Here is a 10,818-nt window from a genome sequence, read left to right as displayed (position 1 = left end):
ATTAATCACCCCCAAAACTGTATTTTTAATGTAGATTAAATTCCCTGGATACCTTCCCCATTCTTTCTCACATTGCTTTAGCTATGTAGTTTTTTATTCATTCAACAAAAACAAATACCTGTATTAACTGAACACAAGTTGCTTGCCTGTGTCAAGCAGTATACTAAGTCATAATACTTTTGGCTTCATCTAGCCACTACAGTAGAAAACAGCTTAAACACATAGTTGTCTTTATTTATGTCCCTTAACATTTGGTAGGTATTTGCTAGGTGTGTGCAGCAGGTTATTGATGTTGGATCGCAGGATTGGTAACTTTGCAGTTTGCTAGAACTTTCCCTCCTGGCTGCAGTCCGGATGCTGCAACTCCAGATATCACATCTTCATACAACATACAGAAGATATTCCACATTTCTCATTATATCTTAAGGGTAGAATTGAATTACATGCCTACTCCTAGATAGCTAGTTCCATATTCCCTGAGATCAAGAGTCTCCTGACACCTGAGCTAAATTAGTGTCTGCTATGTAAGAAAGAGGAGAAGAGAAATAGTTTTCAGTCACCAACAAAATTTTTTTCCAAATGAGTAATACAGAGATGAATAAGAGGAACATAGCTCCTGTCTTGAAGAAGCCAACTCTTAGCAAAAGAGATAGTAATTAAAAAAAAACAAAGCTAAACTGAAATTATACATTGCTATGTGTGATGTTGTTGTTCTTGTTAGCTCACTAAGTCCTGTCAGATGATTTGTGATCTCATGGGTTGTAGGATGACAGGCTCCTCTACCCTCCACTATCTCCTTGAGTTTGCTCAAATTCACATCCATTGAGTCAGTGATGCCATCTAACCATCTCATCCTCTGCTGCCCCCTGCTCCTTTTGCTTTCAGTCTTTCTGAGCATCATGGTCTTTTCTAGTGGGTTGACTCTTCACTATGTGGCCAAAGTACTGGAGCTTTAGTTTTAACATCAGTCCATCCAATGAATATTGAAGGTTCATTTCCTTTAGGATGGACTGGTTGGATCTCCTTGCAGTCCAAGGGACTCTCAAGAGTCTTCTCCAACACCACAATTTGAAAACACCAAGTTTTCATCTCTCAGCCTTCTTTATGGTCCAACTCTTACATCCATACACGAGTACTGGAAAAACCGTAGCTTTGACTATACACATCTTTGTTGGCAATGTGATGACTCTACTTTTTAATACACTGTCTAGGTTGGTCATAATTTTTCTTCCAAGGAGCAAGCATCTTTTAATTTCATGGCTGCAGTCACCATCTGCAGTGATTTTGGAACTGAAGAAAATAGAGTCAGGCACTGCTTCCACTTTCCCCCTTCTATTTGCATGAATCTGTGGGACTGGATGCCATGATCTTAGATTTTTGAATGTGGAGGTTTTTTTTTTTTTTTTTTTTTTTTTCAGCTTTAAACCAACTTTGTGATTTTTATTGATGGGCAACAACTGTATACTCCTAGCTATCGCTAACTGTGTACATTAGAAACGTGGCATCATAGAAGAGCAGACAGCAGAATAAGACAGGAGCCGGAGGGAAATACCAATCTTCATTATTTTGCTCCGTTTCATTATGTGTACACAGAAGCATGAATGCACTTTGAAATCTTTTAATGGCAATAAAGTTACAATCACCCTTTTATGTGACTGGCATTGTAACTCCAAATATTTGATCTGCCATGTGTACATAAGCAGCTTCTCCTCACACAATTATTAAAATGTATTTTTCCTGGTAGCAACCAGCAACTTTTTTGTGTGTTTGTTTATCTTTTGAAGAACTATTTCTTCTCTGGTAACTGGCTTGTTTTTTATCATTGATCAAAAACTAAAGGGTGAGGGATGAAAGCGTGATGGATTCAAAAATTTATCCTTTTTAAGTAAGGTTAAAATTCATTTTCACAAATTTACAATTGTTGTTGCTGGTGCAGGACTTACTCTACTATGCAATTAGACTGGGAATCAAACGCAAGTTACCCTTCTTACTCAGAAACTACCATTATTTCAGAAATGGGTTTCTCATGTACTTTCTTGATCAAGCGACAGTCTGTTTCACCAGAGGATTTTGATTTGGAAGCTAGAAGTCAGTGGAAGCTATGCTGTGCACAAACCACAAAGCGTCTCCTTGCACTCAAGCCCATTTTTGCAATAAGGAGAAAGAGCCTCTCCTTTCAGTTCAGTTCAGTTCAGTCGCTCAGTCGTGTCGGACTCTTTGCGACCCCATGAATCGCAGCACCCCAGGCCTCCCTATCCATCACCAACTGCCGGAGTTACCTCAGACTCACTTCCATCGAGTCAGTGATGCCATCCAGCCATCTCATCCTCTGTCATCCCCTTCTCCTCCTGCCCCCAATCCTCCCAGCATCAGAGTGTTTCCCAATGAGTCAACTCTTCGCATGAGGTGGCCAAAGTACTGGAGTTTCAGTTTTAGCATCATTCCTTCCAAAGAAATCCCGGGGCTGATCTCCTTCAGAATGGACTGGTTGGATCTTCTTCCAGCCCCAGGGACTCTCAAGAGTCTTCTCCAACACCACAGCTCAAAAGCATCAATTCTTTGGCGCTCAGCCTTCTTCACAGTCCAACTCTCACATCCATACATGACCACAGGAAAAACCATAGCCTTGACTAGAAGGACCTTAGTTGGCAAAGTAATGTCTCTGCTTTTGAATATACTGTCTAGGTTGATCATAACTTTTCTTCCAAGGAGTAAGCGCCTTTTAATTTCATGGCTGCAATCACCATCTGCAGTGATTTTGGAGCCCCCCAAAATAAACTCTGACACTGTTTCCACTGTTTCCCCATCTATTTTCAAAGAAGTGATGGGACCGGATGCCATGATCTTCGTTTTCTGAATGTTGAGCTTTAGGCCAACTTTTCCACTCTCCTCTTTCACTTTCATCAAGAGGCTTTTTAGTTCCTCTTCACTTTCTGCCATCAATGTAGTGTCATCTGCATATCTGAGGTTATTGATATTTCTCCCAGCAATCTTGATTCCAACTTGTGCTTCTTCCTGCCCAATGTTTCTCATGATGTACTCTGCATATAAGTTAAATAAGCAGGGTGACAATATACAGCATTGACGTACTCCTTTTCCTATTTGGAACCAGTCTGTGGTTCCATGTCCAATTCTAACTGCTGCTTCCTGACCTGCATACAGATTTCTCAAGAGGCAGGTTAGGTGGTCTGGTATTCCCATCTCTTTCAGAATTTTCCACAGTTCATTGTGATCCACACAGTCAAAGGCTTTGGCATAGTCAATAAAGCAGAAATGGATGTTTTTCTGGAACTCTCTTGCTTTTTCCATGATCCAGTGGATGTTGGCAAATGAGCTCTAGTTCCTCTGCCTTTTCTAAAAGCAGCTTGAACTTCAGGAAGTTCACGGTTCACGTATTGCTGAAGCCTGCCTTGGAGAATTTTGAGCATTACTTTACTAGCATGTGAGATGAGTGCAATTGTGTGGTAGTTTGAGCATCCTTTGGCATTGCCTTTCTTTGGGATTGGAATGAAAATTGACCTTTTCCAGTCCTGTGGCCATCGCTGAGTTTTCCAAATTTGCTGGCATGATGAGTGCAGCAGTTTCACAGTACCATCTTTCAGGATTTGAAATAGCTCAGCTGAAATCCCATCACCTCCACTAGCTTCGTTTGTAGTGATGCTTTCTAAGGCCCATTTGACTTCACATTCCAGGATGTCTGGCTCTAGATTAGTGATCACACCATCATGATTATCTTGGTTGTGAAGATCTTTTTTGTACAGTTCTTCTGTGTATTCTTGCCACCTGTTCTTAATATCTTCTGTTTCTGTTAGGTCCAGACCATTTCTGTCCTTTATCGAGCCCATCTTTGCATGAAATGTTCCCTTGGTGTCTCTAATTTTCTTGAAGAGATCTCTAGTCTTTCCCATTCTGTTCTTTTCCTCTGTTTCTTTGCGTTGACTGCTGAAGAAGGCTTTCTTATCTCTTCTTGCTATTCTCTGGAACTCTGCATTCAGATGCTTATATCTTTCCTTTCCTCCTTTGCTTTTTGCCTCTCTTCTTTTCACAGCTATTTGTAAGGCCTCCTCAGACAGCCATTTTACTTTTTTGCATTTCTTTTCCATGGGGATGGTCTTGATCCCTATCTCCTGTACAATGCCACGAACCTCACTCCATAGTTCATCAGGCACTCTATCTATCAGATCTAGGCCCTTAAATCTATTTCTCACTTTCACTGTATAATCATAAGGGATTTGATTGAGGTCATACCTGAATGGTCTAGCAGTTTTCCCTACTTTCTTCAATTTGAGTCTGAATTTGGTAATAAGGAGTTCATGATCTGAGCCACAGTCAGCTCCTGGTCTTGTTTTTGTTGACTGTATACAGCTTCTCCATCTTTGGCTGCAAAAATATACTCAATCTGATTTCGGTGTTGACCATCTGGTGATGTCCATGTTAGAGTCTTCTCTTGTGTTGTTGGAAGAGGGTGTTTGCTATGATCAGTGCATTTTCTTGGCAAAATTCTATTAGTCTTTGCCCTGCTTCATTCCACATTCCAAGGACAAATTTGTCTGTTACTCCAGGGGTTTCTTGACTTCCTACTTTTGCATTCCAGTCCCTTATAATGAAAAGGACATCTTTGTTGGGTGTTAGTTCTAGAAGGTCTTGTAGGTCTTCATAGAACTATTCAACTTCAGCTTCTTCAGCATTACTGGTTGGGGCATAGACTTGGATAACTGTGATATTGAATGGTTTGCTTTGGAGATGAACAGAGATCATCCTGTCGTTTTTGAGACTGCATCCAAGTACTGCATTTGACTCTTTTGTTGACCATGATGGCTACTCCATTTCTTCTGAGGGATTCCTGCCCACAGTAGTAGATATAATGGTCATCTGAGTTAAATTCACCCATTACAGTCCATTTTAGTTCACTGACTCCTAGAATGTTGACGTTCACTCTTGCCATCTCTTGTTTGACCCCTTCCAATTTGCCGTGATTCATGGATCTGACATTCCAGGTTTCTATGCAGTATTGCTCTTTACAGCATCGGACCTTGCTTCTATCACCAGTCACATCCACAGCTGGGTATTGTTTTTGCTTTGGCTTTATCCGTTCATTCTTTCTGGAGTTTTTTCTCCACTGATCTCCAGTAGCATATTGGGCACCTACTGATCTGGGGAGTTCGTCTTTCAGTATCCTATCATTTTGCCTTTTCATACTGTTCATGGGGTTCTCAAGGCAAGAATACTGAAGTGGTTTGCCATTCCCTTCTCCAGTGGACCACATTCTGTCAGACCTCTCCACCATGACCCACCCATCTTGGGTTGCCCCGCAGGCATGGCTTGGTTTCATTGAGTTAGACAAGTCTGTGGTCCTACTGTGATTAGATTGACTAGTTTTCTGTGAGTATGGTTTCAGTGTGTCTGCCCTCTGATGCTCTCTTACAACACCTACCATCTTACTTGGGTTTCTCTTACCTTGGATGTGGGGTATCTCTTCATGGCTGTTCCAGCAAAGCTCAGCTGCTGCTCCTTACCTTGGATGAGGGGTATCTCCTTACTGCCACCCTTCCTGACCTTCAACGTGGAATAGCTCCTCTAGGCCCTCCTGCGCCTACGCAGCCACCGCTCCTTGGGTTGCTCCTCCTGGCTGCTGCCCCTGGCCTCTGGCGTGGAGTGGCTCCTCAGGGCCACCGCCCCTGACCTTGGATGCAGGGTAGCTCCTCTTGGCCGCTGCCCCTGGCCTTGGACTCAGGGTAGCTCCTCTCGGCCGCCGCCCCTGACCTCAGACGTGGGGTGTCTCCTTCCTTAGTAAAGATTATAAGAGCCACTAAAGAGAAAAGGGGAGGTGGTGAGAGTAGAGCCTACAAGCAGCCCGGGCACGGCTACAGCAGGTCCATGCAGCTGTGGTGCAGGAGATGGGCTGCGTGCTCCGTGGTGGGCATCGCTTCTGCTGCTGGCTGATGGCCTTAACCGTCGGGCTGATTATCGTTTCCATCTGGCTGATCACCGTGACAGTTGGGCTGATCACTGTCACTGTCTGCTCATCAGTGTGCCTCCAGCCCTTGAGCCTGATCTGGGAGATGTCCTGTGGCCACCCGTGGCGCTGCCGCCGTGGTGGTAGACCACTGCAAACAGCCTATAGGCTCTGTAGCATTTAAAGTTCTTATTTTTAAGCCCTGGAGAGAGCAGTCTTTACTAATTTCCATGTCCGCAGGATATTTAGCATTTCTGATGAGCTTCTGACAGCCCCCAGTCTTGTACACGAACCGCTGGAGGTGCAGCAGGAGCACAAAACAGCTTTTCCAGAGTCACTCTCCAGCTGATCTCCATCTCTTGTTCGGTTTTGGTGGTATCACCCCGGCCAGACTCTCTGGCCACCAGGCTCCCCATTGCATCCTGGACAGTGCGTATCTTGTTGGACTGGATGTCCAGATGCAGATTGAAGAACAGCTGCCTGGTGGCAGACTCTTTTGAACTCTACTGGTAAACCACAGACCTGATGTGTCCAGCAAAAATGCCAGCAATGGGGGCCTGAACAAAGGCTGCCTGGTGAGTGACTGAGATCTTGTTTCTGGGGCCTGCTTACTCCCACTCGTCCTCACTTCTTTCTTCTGGTTCTTCCTGGTCCTCTTCGTTCACTGAGTGGTTTTTGGGTCCACTGGAAACAGGAAGGTTTTCATTATTTGGTGACAGAAGTTTCTTTTGGTTCAGCATTTCCTCGTGGAGTCCATTTAGAATGAAACCTAAGTACTCCTCAGCATCTTCTTGCTCATCCTTTACAGACGGGCTCCACTTGATCACCGTCAGGAGTCTACAAATATACGTGGGTTCAAAGGCAGCTCTGGGGCAGATATCCCTCATGATTTTATCTCCAAGAGCTTGTCTGGGTTTTGGAGGTACTGGCATATTAGTAAACTCATTTATTAGCTAAACAAAGCTGTTTGTCATGGGTGTGGATGTACAAGGGCTTTGCACTTTTGAATACAGAGGAATGAACTTCATCAGGTGATATATCGGTGGGCAAGCCACCAACACCTGCAGTGTGGCTTTGATGTAGCACTGATTTCCTTTGTAGATCAGCCCACAGGGTTGCAACGACACTGGTTTATGAATCAGGGTGGTGTTCTCCAGGAACTCTGCAATCTTTATGGCTTCGGGATCCTCTGAAACTGGAACCAGCCCTTCCTTGACTTCTGCCTGCTTTTCAGAGATGAAGGGAGACGTGTGGAATGGGAATTCTTAGTTTGCACAGAAACCACAGGCGAGGAGGAGGAAGAGAGTTAGAATCATGAAAAAAACTGGCCCACGATTTGGCTGGCTGACTGGTGGGCACCATGCCCGCTGCGGAGGCTGGGGTGTCCACAGGAGGTGGGGTGCTCTCGGCCTTTGTAGGGCTGAGTCCAAGCTCTCCATGGTGTGCAACTCCACCCTGTTGGCAGCTGTGCCCTCAACCAAGGATTCAAGTATTTGTCCCTTAGTGACTCCAAGGCTCTCAGTAGTCTCAGTCCCCATGGAGGGCTGAGCCACAGCTGTCCTCAGCAGGGTGTCCCTGCCAGGAGTCAGCCCTGGGGCAGCCCTCAAGCTGCTCTGCAGTCCTGGCCCCACTGTCCAGGGCTCGGGGAAAGCTCCAGTGAGGCGTGGCATCGCTGATAAAGTCTGTGGTGTTCTGAGGGCTGCCCCAAGTCCAAGGGTGGGGGGGATATGGGCACATTCCCATCAAATCTGCGTCCTCGGTGCCTACACTGTTGTGGACTGCTGGGCCAGGTGACCACTGACCAGGGCTTCTGCTGAAGGCCTGCCCTTGGCACTTTCAAGTGACTGTAATATTCAGGAGGATGTTTCTTCTTTTTGCACTCCCTTTCTACCACACAGTTGCACTCATCTCACATGCTAGCAAAGTAATGCTCAAAATTCTCCAAGCCAGGCTTCAACAGTACATGAACCGTGAACTTCCAGATGTTCAAGCTGGTTTTAGAAAAGGCAGAGGAACCAGAGATCAAATTGCTAACATCTGCTGTATCATCAAAAAAGTGAAAGAGTTCCAGAAAAACATCTATTTCTGCTTTATTGACTATGCCAAAGCCTTTGACTGTGTGGATCACAATAAACTGTGGAAAATTCTGAAAGAGATGGGAATACCAGACCGCATGACCTGCCTCTTGAGAAACCTGTATGCAGGTCAGGAAGCAACAGTTAGAACTGGACATGGAACAACAGACTGGTTCCAAATAGGAAAAAGAGTACGTCAAGGCTGTATATTGTCACCCTGCTTATTTAACTTATATGCAGAGTACATCATGAGAAACATTGGGCAGGAAGAAGCACAAGTTGGAATCAAGATTGCCGGGAGAAATATCAATAACCTCAGATGTGCAGATGACACTACATTGATGGCAGAAAGTGAGGAGGAACTAAAAAGCCTCTTGATGAAAGTGAAAGAGGAGAGTGAAAAAGTTGACTTAAGGCTCAACATTCAGAAAGCTAAGATTGTGGAATCTGGTCCCCTTAATTCATGGCAAATAGATAGGGAAACAGTGGAAACAGTGTCAGACTTTATTTTGGGGGGCTCCAAAATCACTGCAGATGGTGATTGCAGCCATGAAACTAAAAGTCACTTACTCCTTGGGGAAAAAAGTTATGATCAACCTAGACAGCATATTCAAAAGCAGAGACATTACTTTGTCAACAGAGGTCTGTCTAGTCAAGGCTATGGTTTTTCCTGTGGTCATGTATGGATGTGAGCGTTGGGCTATAAAGAAAGCTGAGCACCAAAGAATTGATGCTTTTGAACTGTGCTGTTGGAGAAGACTCTTGAGAATCCCTTGGACTGCAAGAAGATCCAACCAGTCCATCCTAAAGGAAATCAGTCCTGGGTGTTCATTGGAAGGACTGATGCTAAAACTGAAACTCCAATACTTTGGCCACTTAATTCAAAGAACTGGCTCATTGGAAAAGACCCTGATGCTGGGAAAGATTGAAGGCAGGAGGAGAAGGGGATGACAGAGGATGAGATGGTTGGATGGCATCACTGACTTGACGGACATGAGTTTGAGTAAGCTCTTGAAGTTGGTGATGGACAGGGAGGCCTGGCATGTTGTAGTCCATGAGGTGACAAAGAGTCGGACACGACTGAGTGACTGAACTGAACTGAACTGTCCGAGACTGCCCGAAATGCCTTCATTCTCTATAACTTCTTCCCCTGCATGAGAGCTGCCATCCAGGGCAAGGGCAGGGTCTAAGTACTGGCAGTCGACAGAGCTGTAGTTCACTTCTTTATCAATGTCATCAGGGAGTTTTTTGGAAGTTGTGCAGCTAAGGACAAATTCAGGGCCTTGAGGATTCAACGTGTTTGAAATACTGTAGTTGGGAGTTCTCGGCAAAGTGTCACTGGGTTCAATTACTTCATTAACAACATATTCAATTCTCTGGTAGTTGTGCCCATCAGGGAGATCATCAGCAGCCTGTGCGCCACACAGAACTGTCCCACCATGTGGAGGAAGCTCCAGGGCATGAAGAGTCACAGAGAACTGATTGAATTCATCAGGGCTAAAATCTCCAAAAATATACTGCAGGTTGCAGAGGGTCCTGGTGGCCCCTTTCAGTAACCCTCGGTGATCATCCAACCCCTCATCATCCAACTCCCCCAGAATGTTGAGTTTCAAGCCAGCTTTCTCACTCTCCTCTTTCATCATCAAGAGGCTCCCTAGTTTCTTCACTTTCTGCCATTAAAGTGGTATCATCTGCATATCTGAGATTGCTGATATTCTGTCAGCAATCTTGATTCCAGCTTGTGATTCATCCAACCTGATGTTTCTCATGATGTATTCTGCATAGAAAGACTTCCCTGTTGCTCAAATGGTAAAGAATCTGCCTGCCATGCAGAAAACCAGGGTTTGATTCCTGGGTTGGGAAGTTCCTCTAGAGAAGGGAATGGCAATCCACTCCAGTATTCTTGCCTGCAGAATTCCATGGACAGAGAAGCCTGGTGGGCTACAGTCTGTGGAGTCGCAAAGAGTCGGACACGACTGAGCGACTAACATACATACATACTCTGCATAGAACTTAAACAAGCAGGGTGACAAAATACAGCTTTTTCATATTCCTTTCCCAATCTTGAACCAGTTTTTTGTTCCATGTCTGGTTCTAACTGTTGCTTCTTGACACACAGACAGGTTTCTCAGGAGACAGGTAAGGTGGTCTAGTATTCTCATCTCTTATTTTCCAAAGTTTGTTGTGATCCACACAGGCAAAGGTTTTAGCATAGTCAATGAAGCAGAAGTAGATGTTTTTCTGGAATTCCCTTGCTTTCTCTATGAGCCAACCATCGTTGGCAATTTGATCTCTGGTTTCTCTGCCTTTTCTAAACTCAGCTTGTGCATCTTGAAGTTCTTGGTTCACGTGCTGCTGAAGCCTAACTTGAAGGATTTTGAGCATTACCTCACTAGCATGTGAAATGAGTGCAATTGTATGGTAGTCTGCACTTTCTCTGCGCCAGGACGTTCATTTGAGGAAACTTGTTCTCAAAGCATTGTTCCAGATGAGCAGTATCAGCATCACTTAGAAACTTGTCAGAAACTCATCTCTGTAGCCCCAACACAGACCTACTGAATCAGAAGTTCTGAGGATGGGGCAAGCAGTGTGTGTTTTCCTCAGCCCTCCAGCAGTCCTGATGGATGCTCAAGTTTGAGAAACACTGTTACAGAAGAAACAGGAGACATAAAAGGAAGAGACACAAACACCTGAGTATCTACATGGAATAAAGCTGGACATAGGAATCTGGAGCTCAGGAGAGAGTTTCAGTGGGAGATGATCAACTTAGAGTGTTACTTGAAGCTA

At 44.6% G+C, this 10,818-nt stretch overlaps 1 pseudogene; it reads right to left on the bottom strand.

Moving 5' to 3' along the window:
• Positions 1 to 5,809: 5,809 nt before the first annotated feature.
• Positions 5,810 to 9,671, bottom strand: LOC138089319 (ubiquitin carboxyl-terminal hydrolase 10-like; annotated as a pseudogene).
• Between the last annotated feature and the right edge of the window lie 1,147 nt (positions 9,672 to 10,818).

The sequence above is a fragment of the Capricornis sumatraensis genome, chromosome 12, assembly GCF_032405125.1.
Source record: "Capricornis sumatraensis isolate serow.1 chromosome 12, serow.2, whole genome shotgun sequence".
Taxonomy (NCBI): Eukaryota; Metazoa; Chordata; class Mammalia; order Artiodactyla; family Bovidae; genus Capricornis; species Capricornis sumatraensis.
The sequence above is the reverse complement of the archived record's forward strand: the minus strand, read 5'-3'. Positions and strand labels throughout refer to the sequence as shown.